This window comes from Opisthorchis viverrini (genome assembly GCF_000715545.1).
Source record: "Opisthorchis viverrini unplaced genomic scaffold opera_v5_83, whole genome shotgun sequence".
NCBI classification, from domain to species: domain Eukaryota; kingdom Metazoa; phylum Platyhelminthes; class Trematoda; order Opisthorchiida; family Opisthorchiidae; genus Opisthorchis; species Opisthorchis viverrini.
Genome location: NW_008751739.1, coordinates 1422945 through 1434350, shown reverse-complemented (window position 1 = coordinate 1434350; position 11406 = coordinate 1422945).

Below are 11406 nucleotides of genomic sequence, written 5' to 3'. Positions count from 1 at the left end.
TCAAACTACTATGATAAGTGCTCACGTCGATCCAATTATTTGCGAAAACACCAGAGGAAATTACGCCACGGAAGACAACGGACGAGATTATGGTAGTTTTAACTTATACGCTGCATGCCACAATGCGTCTTGGTAATCCTGAGCAACGTCCACTGACTATAGTTGTTCGTACAAGCTGTGTAATACACCATCTTCGCTTGTTGTATAAAAGCACAGCAACCTTGAATTCCATTGTATTGCGTTTTCTTCAGAGGGGTGTAGAATTATCCTTTGATGCCTCCGGTAACTACGTTTCCAAACACCAATGACGGTTAGTTTTATGTATTGCATTGCCAGCTACAGTGCGGACTGTTTTGTTGTATAGATGTGAGAATCGGACTGTTCGGGCGGTGGAACTGAGACGTCTTCAATTGTTCGACAATTGTTGTCCCAGTACAATAGCTTGTATGGGTCAGTGTCGGCGAATCCGTAACGGGGCAATTGGAATGCATCCAGCACCAGAAGCTGCGTTACTTGGGACATGTATTGCGTATGCCCAACCATCATTTGCTGAAGAGAGTGCTGTTTCCCATGCCTAATTCAGAGTGGCGGAAGCAGAGAGGTGACTAACCCTTGACGTGGCAGGGGGGTATGAAGAATATTACGAAAAGTTTGGGTGTTATTGGTGCTACTCGCCTTGCAGGATGGGGACCGCGTGATCCCCACTGCATCTGATTGTAGACGCTGCAAGATATGTCTCCCGACCGACGTCAGTGCCATTTTTGTTGTCAGTTTCTATCCAGATTGCCTGAATGAGTGTTGGGCGGTGTGGGCACCACGGAATGATTGTAGTAAGCTAGGACTGAGTCCCTCCCTACCCACCTCTATTCTTCTCTTCACAATAAGGCTTTCCAATAAATAGGATTGTAAAAGCAGTGAAGCATCAGTGTTGAACACTGATGTCATTCTATCGATGGTGACGTTGCGCTTATCCTTAATTGGTCACTTGATTCTTGTTCATGGAGAACATATGGGAAGTCTTGACTGCGGGCCAATCGACTGACATTACTAGGACGGGTACTGGGTCGTCGTTCGAAACGTCTGGGAACAACCTCGGTATGGCCAAGGATATGCGTGATGTGAACGTGAATTATACAAATCCGGCAACCACCTACAGCAAGTTGTTTTTTTGACGCGCATTTCATTCTCAGTAATGTCTATTTGTAGATTGTGGGGTTTGAGGTGTGCAGTTTTCATTTTCGTATCATTTTCATCATCCAGAGTTTCTACAGGAGATTCAGTCTCCCTGTTCCATTTACGAAATTTTTTTCTGTTCCACAGAAATCGCGGAAGTATCTTTCCTTTGACTGTTTGAGATGAGCAATGGAGATTATTTTTGGGCAGTTTCAGGTTCATTTTTTTAATGCAAGTACGCCTGACATATTCATTACTGCTTGAATATTTTCATGTTTTCAATAAGAACACAGTGACGGTGAATAATGTTTAGGGAGTTAAAGAAGGGGTAAATAATGAACTAGACGGGTGAGATTGGTTTTTAAATTAGTAATCACATAAACACGGAAGCTTGATTGTCGGTAGCGTACTCAATGTCGCATCCAGTTATAGGCAGTGAGGTGGCCTACAGGTCCGTTGATCGTTGATCAATACGTGTCACATGACCAAGGCAAATTCATCACTCGTACGAATAGTTTTTGACAGCGTTGTACTGGATTTTGCAAGCGTATTGCGACTACTTCCGCTGCAGTCGAGCAACGCTGTTGGATCAAAACCAGCAGCTTATTAAGTGCTTCTGGGTAGATACCGTGAAACGACTTGTTCAGACTGATCGCATGACCAGTGTTAATGGTGTGAAGCGATTGGACTTTTGGCTGAGCCGCTGAGTCCAAGGATGTCCCGGTGCCGTGCGTCAAAAAATATTCCGCTAGACCACAGCAGGGGAAAGAATACAGGAGCATATTCTGGGAGGCGGTATGTTGCCTTTGAGGTGCTAGTTAGGCGGATGGTTGTTTGTAAACCAAGATCGCTTAGCTGCAGGAGGAAGCGTGCACGTTGCAGAGATTGAAACAAGTGGTAATTGACTGTGTCTGTCATTAGTGTTTGCAACGGCCAGGGTTTGAAATTCCCATGCTGTATTTTGGCCTTGACTTGGTCAAATCGACATTTCATTCCGCCCATAGAATACCGACAAAATATGTCTAAATTATTGCTGAAGATATCGTGACGATGGAGTTGAGTTTCAGAGATTCTCGCTGATATCAAGTGAGAATCAATTATGAACTACCCACGCAATTTAAGTAACTAAACGAATTAATCACGTGGGTTAAATATTCATTGCTCATCCATGCCGGTTGTTATGGAGTTTTCCGTATTTTAGGATTTTGCAAAGTGGTAAGCAATTACAGTGTGACGCTGAGGGGCAGTTTTTGTTAGTGACATTTCCGGTATGTCCACGTTGATGGGCACACTGTCTGTTGAGGTTGCTGAGCCTCGAACAAGTACACATCTCTATCGTTGGGTGTTAGTTCACAATCTGTTTTGCTCATTGAGCAGATGAAGTGTAAAATGGTTTCTCGTATGCACATGTGCTTGGGTGTACACCGACATGTTAGCCATCCGTAGTGTTATCGAGGTCCATTACGGTGTGCTGCGGTATCCTTGGATACATTTACTATTATACGTATCTTGGAAGTTGTATTAGGTCTGATTGTAATGTGACAGATGAGGTTATTGCATAAATCTACAAGGACCGGATCACGTTTGCAAATTTGAGAAACCTATGGCGTCAAAGTGGTTTATCGCTGAATCTCAAGGGACGTGTGCATCACGCTATAGTGTGGGCTGTTTTGTTGTATGACTGTGAGACTTGGCCTGTTAGAGCAGCATACAGGGATGTCTTCAGGTGTTCGACAATCGTTGTCTCAGAACCATAGCTCGTGTGGGTTAGTGTCAGCGAATCCGTAACGGGGCAGTTGGGAACCGGTTTTTTGGTTGTCACGAGAACTTTTAATGAAGAATGAGTCCAGCACTAGAAGCTGCGTTAGTTGGGACATGTATTGCGTATGCCCAACCATCATTTGCTGAAGAGAGTGTTGTTTCCCATACCCAATTCAGGGTGGCGGAAGTTGAGAGGTGGTCAACTCTTGATCTGACAGAGAGGTATGAAGGAGATCACAAAAACTTTTGGGTAATGCCGGTTCTACTCGTCTTCCAGGATGGGAACCGCGTTATCCTCGCTGCGGCTGGTTGTAGAGGCTGCAAGATGTGGCTGCCAATCGATGTCAGTGGTGTTCTTGTTGTCAGTTTCTATCCAGATTGCCTGAGTGAATGTCCGGAGGTATAGGCACCTCGGAATGATTATGGTAAGCTCGCACTAAGTCCCTTCTCCGTCCACCTTTGCTCTTTTCTTTACAGTAAGTCTCTTAAATAAACAATGGTTGTACGGCAGTAAGGCGTCGGTGTTGAACATTGATGTCATGCTGTCGATGATGATGACACTGCCTTGTTAATACACTGATGGGATTATAACCTCGATCCCACTGAAAAATTATTCTTAAATCACCCTAGTTTGGCAACAGCAAAAAGTAACCACTGGTTCTGCTTGATTTTATAGCTGAATAATATCATTTCTGCGGTAAACAAATGTCACGAGATAATCTACCACGCAGTAGTGCCTTGTTTTCTGATCCCCATCAATAAATTTCTACCCCGTAAACCGTTAGAATCATATCCACGGTGTGTGGTGACGACGTGCAAAATTCAAAATCGAAGACCATCCTAACGATAACAGGTAGTCCTGTTTGATAATGGAATCTCAGAAAGATTGTTGGTTTCAAACCCATATGAACGAAATTCTGTATAAGGATACGCACATAGCAACTTACGATTGAGGGCTCCCTGTTGACTTCGGAATCGGTGTACTTATAGACGGAAACCCTTTGATAACCCGTGATCGTTTTCACTCATCTAGAGGCTGATCATGTAAGTGCAGTACGCGAGTTTCCACCAACTTTATGAGTTGTTTAATACGTCTATGCTTGTATCGCGATATTTGAATGTTGTACGTACTGCAACATGAGGCGACCTGGTGCAACACATTCAGTTGCTTCGAAGCACCATAAAAGAGATTCAGCTGGGTTCAAGGTGAGTCTCCAGCAAAACCAAATCGGTTGGCAAATGAGTGCATTTCGCTCTAAGGGGGCAAAACCAATCCCACTGCTGTTACGCATCTTCCAATGAGTGGCTCTCGTCATGGGAAACAAACCGCTGAAATGAGACTTTGCACACAAGGCAAACGAATGCGAGTTGAGAAGCCGGTGAGATAATAAACCAAAAAATGGCTGTGTAAAAACAATGATCGGCCTACGGATGAATATTCCCCAAGCTTTGGTTTTGAGTTGGAAATGTCTCCTGGGCAGCTAAGCTAGACAAATCGCAACAAGAATACACGCCAAGCGATTATGTATACATTATATTAATTGCTGGATAGACAGCTGTCTCATCGGAACTCACAGTGGCAACGAAATTGCCCCCCTTATTGGAAATGTTGTGCACGTACTGAGCAAACAGAGACATTGAAAATGCTCAATCTCAGTGGGAATGTCCCAGTAGTGCGACTCTCAGTGTTTCCAATGGTACCATTCTAATTAGCGCTGAAACTGTGGAGCAGATGTATGCTCTGTTTTGTCCCTGCTAAATCATCCCCACTAACTCACAATCCAATAATGGAATGGTCACAAGATCACACCAGTTTCGTGAATAACGATACGGGCATTTGGATGAATACTTTATTCGAATATATCTGTGTGGTCCTGGGAAATATGCTCTCGGTGAGCTTCGTGTTGACTTTAAGCAGAGATCATCAGTCTTGAGTGTAGGAAAGTCGTACACAACTTCGCATGATTATGGAGCGAGACGGCTCCGTGGTTAAAGCGCGAGTTTACTGAGCGGAAGGTCCGTAGTTCGAACCCGACCTATGCTTCCCGACTTCCCCTATCTAGGCTTGAGCAACATGACAGTATCCCGGCCCTCGTGCTTCCTTCTGGTGGCGTGGCAGTTAGGCACCGAAAGGATGTTACAGCTGAATGATCATTATTATGGAATTCCACACAGCAGATGTATAAAATGCGTACTTTGTTGGTGTACTTATTCTTTTGTCATCATTGATATTTGCTTCTGATGTTAGTACTTGGAGTTTCTTTTTACCAATATTCCATCTGCCAGAAAACATATCCGTCTTAAGGACTTGTAAACGTGCTTAATTTATGATGATCTGTTTTCGAAGGTTAGGCTATGTGCGTCAGCGACTGACCAGTGGGTTACGTATAGTCTTGTGATTTGTCGCCTATTACACAGCTCCAACCCATGACCAATGTTTGAGTGATATTTATCCGTAGATCGATCAGTGTGAATATACATCCGCGTTTTGGTTTTTGGTCCCACCGGATTCCCAGCCTTCCTTTGGATGAGCTGTGTGTCATGATCGAAAATAAAATATTTGTACTCCATTTCAGCGGTATGTTCCCCTTGATGAGAAACACACGCTGAACCTTGCGTAACGGATTGGTTTTCCCGCTCTGAATGTTGTTATACCCCGTAGCTTTACTGAGCAGTTCATTTCGAAATGCCCCCGAAGTTCTTGTCGAAACCCGGGCAAATGAATTATTCTCCCATGCATCAAACCCAATGCTAACTGAAGCCAAGTTTGTGGCCACCAACATCAATAAAACAATCGACCTTACATTCCGATTCAGCAGCTTGCACCTTTCTTTCATGCTTTGCTCTGTACTGTGACTCTCGGTTTCCAATGCATTGTTTCCCTGCAAACCTGGCAGTTCCTACCGTATCACTCAATATGTTTGGGCTACAATAAATGAATGTCTTTTCCTTGCCTCTTTTTGTCTTTTTGAGGTACTGGTGTCATTGCTGATTATGCCTGTGCTAGCAAGGCATTTTAAGTGTTGAAAAACTAAGGAAATACACTCATGTACCCAGAGTCGCTTTGCTCCATAGTGAGATATTTTCCCTTTCACTGTGTGATACGCTCTTTGGTGGCAAGGCTCCTGTGAACCGACGGCCACTCGAAAGATTAAGTTGATCATACCTCTAAACCAACCGCATGGTCCAATGATGATGACTCTGTGAAACTACCGTTGTTTGTCACAATTGTAAACCTGACCGTATCCGGTAGTTGAGGGCGACTTGTTTGCCAGGACGTCAAGCTGGACAAATAGATACTTGTGAAAAGTTCGGCGTACGAACGGATTGCTAATGTGGGATTTTAGGTATACTTCTTGCGTAAACACTTATATGAGGTGATCATTACTCTAGCAGTTGTGCGTAACTAAGTTCAACATTAAAACAATAATGCATGTTCAACCTAAGCAACTGAATGCATTTTAGCGCTTAGTGTTCAGTATCACATGACGGTTCTACTTCATTTTAGTTTCGCCTAAGTTCGTTAGTAACAATAGGACATCTTGTTTTAATTGTTTCCTTAATGGAGTGTTTTCCTCATCATTTAAACATACCACATCCAAAAAGTCGAGTTTCTGAAAGATGATTACCTAGAGGCCACTTTCATACTTTTCTTCACAATAAGGCCTTCAAGTAAATCATGAATGTACGAGAATGAAGCATCAGTGTTGAACACTGATTTCGTACTGTCGATGATGATGATGATGATGACGACATACCATAGTACCATTATTACGTTCATGAAAGCCATTACCAGCAAACTCAGCTGAATCGGTCACTGCCGTCTACCTGGATGTGGATCCCGACAGGGAACACACCAATGATTATGGATATTGTCAGACATGGCGCAGTCACGCCCTCAATGGCAGTAAAGCATCCAGGCTGTTGCCTTCATACATAGCTTCCATTTCGATCTCCCGAATGAAACGTCCGCTGACATTCCTAATATTGACACATCAATTATGTGAGCTTCTGCCTCCAGTGCGCAGCTATGAACCCCACCTCCACAAATCATTGGTGAACGAAAGTTGTAACAGCTGTAACCATCGTACGACAACTATTCGGTTTTTCCTGTTGATGATAATGATTGTTACCTGACGGTTTGACATTAAATGTCGTCATGAGTGAAATAACTTGGTTTTCTGAATTGGGACCTACGAAGAGGATAACCAAGGGACAACCATGGTACAACTGAGAAGGACTTCGGTGTATCCTGAGCTGGGGAGCGTTAACAAAATGAAACACCTTAGGACGGACTGGCGGACGGACCGAAGATACCCTAGAGGGACGAATAGATTATCACATAACTTTATTATTTCTGCCTAAAATTGTAATTGTAGATCACCTTGCTCTTGGATCGTGGATGCTCGTTAAAAACCAACTATGACACAGGTGAAGGATTAGTCCTTCAATCTACAAAATGTAAGTTAGGGTTTTCCTTGCAGCAGACCTTCAGTCTACTCGAAAAAGACACTGGACGAAATCAAGCACTCGTAATTAGTTCATTGCTCAGAAATGAATGTCTTTTCGAGACTGATGACAACTTGGTGCAAATTCGTAGTGGACGGACGAAATCAAGCACTCGTAATTAGTTCATTGCTCAGAAATGAACGTCTTTTCGAGACTGATGACAACTTGGCTCCAACTGGTAGAGCCATCCTCCTGTCAAGGAAGACTGGATAAGTAAACAAAAATTAAAACCGCTATACGCTGGCGTAATACTGTTAAAAAGCACCACACAGAGTTTTACTAATAGCAGAATTAAACTAATGATAAGTCATGGTACTACACTACGCCCGAATACCAATTAAGGTACCACAAATTTTATGACAGTTGATAGGGAGCAAACTTACTCGGTCGCTTTTTGGGACGAGCCAATAGCGTCCATGTCTACTCGGTTCCCAAGTAGATTCTGTCATTGTACTAAACACAACTTGACTATTTTTTTCACTTTCCAAAATACTCAAATGCCGATAATCCAGGCCAGCTGCACGCTGTGAAGAACTCCAACTGCATACTTCATCCACACGCATAATTACAACTTAAATAAATGTCAGTCTACTGTCGTTTTCCTCCCGAGGTCTGAAATTGGCAATTATATTTTTCTCATGTGATCCCAGAATCTGTAGAAGACTTCGCGGAAAAGTACACAAGATTGGTCGATAAAGATGGCGGACTGATCAGGCGGAAGGCTACAGAAAATTCACATCGCGCTCACTTAGCTTGAGGATTTCAGGCAAATGGATGGGTTGGTTGAATTAGATCTTAATATTTCACACGGGTTCAAAAACGGGGCGCTAGATTGAAAGGTTAACAGACATACCTAATAAAAACAACTGTGGTCGTTGGTTTGTTCACTGAGTTGGGCAATTTGATTGCAAACATTTCATCGCCAATCTAGGTGACAAGCCAACGACCATCTACGCCACCTGAGCTACCAACATTTTCCTCCACAGAAAAATAAAGTTTGTTTCCGTGATTATTCGGTTGTCATCTAAAGCTGAAATTCTCCCTGTAGCGGCATAACGGGAGCATTTCCCTCAGAATGGAAAAAAATTATGAATCGTTCGAACGGTCGCTTACCTGCTAACTGCTTAGGCTCAACAGAATGACGCTAGCTCAAGCGGACGGTCAATCACAACAGACTGGGCAGACCAAATGGTCATTAGAGCAGTTAAAACACACAAGCATTCAGCTGTTCAGAAATGTCCCTCATTTTACGGCTTGTAACAAATTCAGAGAGGAATGCACAAAAGTAAAATCGATCGACCTACATTGATGCATATGCAAGCACCGAACTAATTTGGAATCGTGCTTGTTTTCTCGAACTTCTTTTGCCATAACGAAGGCGAAAAACCACTGTGTGAGAGCTATAAGCTACTGAAACGAGCACGGATGCAGCATCATCGACGTAATAGTTTTCAATATAATTACCCAGTCCCAACAGCAAGAACAGTCTCCCCACTGATGCTGCAATTTTTCCTGAACACTTTATTTGCTGACTGATATTGTTTTATTTTGCTGCCATCAGAAGAGGTCTTGAGTGGTTAAACATTGGTTTTGTCCTTGAGACAGGAGTCTGTCGCTGGTGAGTCCTGATGCGTGTAAAATCTATCTTGAAATTTAAATTAGCTGATCATCTGCTAGTTCGAGTGTGAAGATCAGAAAATTGCAAATGTTCAGGGCATTCTCCAAGACCGGCTTGCAACCTGAAGAACATCGACTTTGGTCCATCAACACGTATAACATATGGCGCATATTTTCAATTTCAAAACACGAAGTAGTCGAGCACTATCATTACCAGCGTACATACTTCACGAAAACGTAATGAATGGTCAGCAAATTAAGTATTGTAAAGTTCATGGATCGAGTGAAGCGCCATGCTTGAACTATGGGCTTTTGGGTCTATCTGTGCTACTGGTCTGAGGAGATTTTGTAGTGAATGTGCAGTCACACACTTTGAAAGACATTGGACTATTCTGCTGATACAAACGCATCTGAAACTGCAAAAAGAGAAACACACGGGTAGCATACAACTCACACTAACTAAATAGCGCTATCGTAAGTAGATTCTCACAGTAATGTTCCAGCCGAGTGCAGCTTTGCTCAAATAAGCCTGTGCATTTTCATAAAGGAAATACTCACAAGGGTTGCTGAAAACTCCTCGACAGCCCACGACCGGTTTCGCCCTTCTTGGGGCTCATCAGGTAGACGCAGTCACCAAGTTTCTGTCAACCTCATGTTCTACTTGAACCCAAATTGGACTGTTTTCGAAAAATACACTCATTTGCAAATCAGTTTGGTTTTCACGAGAGACAACTAAATCTCTCGTTCATGATATTCTACAACTGAATGTACTGCACACAGGCCGCCTCATGATTCAGTTGGCACAATATTTGAGATATCGCAGTATATTTTCGTAAAGGAAAAGCTTGTGCATTGTACATTTGGCTGTCTTCGACCTTGATGAATGGATAAACTTCAACAGATACACTCATTTGCAAATCAACCTGGTTTTCACGGGAGACTCGACTGAATCTGTCGTTCATGAGATTCCTCAACTGAATGTGCTGCACAAAGTCCACGAGATTCAATTGAGCCTCCTGTGTAAACCAAATTGATTTTCAAACGACCGTATTTGTCGAAATCATTCCAATTTGGGTTCAAGTAGAACATGAGGTTGGTGGGAACTAGGGGACTGCACATACCTCATGTGCTCTAACAAAGGCGAAACTGGTCGTGAGCTGTCGAAAAGTTTTCATCAACTTCATGAGTGGAATGCCGTGTCCGGAAAACAGCGTATTACGATACCTCGAATATTGTACTCATTGAAACACGAGCTGGCCAGGTACAGCACTGTCAGGTGAAGCGGACCATCAAAAAGGAGAGACTCGGCTGCATTTAGTTGAGTACCCTATCAAAACCAAATTTAAGTGTATATGAGAGGAGCTGTCAAAAACAGACAAACTGGTTTATTGCTCGCTTAATGAACTATGCCCATTTGAGGTTAAACAGCAATGTGGGTTCCACTAGAGCACTGCGGATAACAATCGGTTAAAAGGATCTCCCTCGGGATCTCTCATTCCCCTAATTTAAATGGGTTGCGAATTCTTCTTGATGTGTGGGCTTGGGAATTGATCAAACTGCGACTGTAAGAAGTGGGTGCTCTACCTGAACCTCGCAAATAGCCAACTAGAAGAAGTTAACTGGAGTCAGTCTCACAATTAAATGATACAAATTAGTTTGGATGAGCTCAGATAAAAACATTATGAGAATCATTAGAAACACAGAAAAGATCTCCACTTACAGTATGGCTCATGAGGTAGTATTTGCAAATGTTCCACGATCATTCTTAAATTGACCGTACGAGCTGTTGGGGCAGGTGAGCTTACTTTTCCCAAAACAGTCGACCTGAAAGTAGATCTTTCCTTCAAACTTAAACCTTATATTGTTGGTAGCTCGGGTGCATTTACTGGTGCCCAGATCCACCGCTCCCAACCAGAAAGCCTATCTTAAAAACAAACCACAAAAACAGAAATAACCACGAAGTTTGGACAAAAAATCTCTTCAGCTGACAGAAGCAGAACAGAATACTTTGATCAGAGGACTCAATTACAACCCCAAAAGTTGTTAGGGATCTAGAACACGTAGCCAGTCTATAAGCAGCAATGAAGAACTTGACGAATATACACTCATTTGCAAATTAATTTGGTTTTTCGAGAAACTCACCTGGAACCCAGCTGAATCTCTCGTTTATGATGTTCTCAGGCAACTGAATGTGGTGCACCTCATGTGGTGCCTCATGTTTCAGTCGCTACGATATTTGAAATATCGCGATACATGTATATTTGTAATGTACTACTCATAAGGTTGCTGAAAATCCGTCGACAGCCCACGACCGGTTTCGCCCTTCTTGGGGCTCATCAGGTAGGC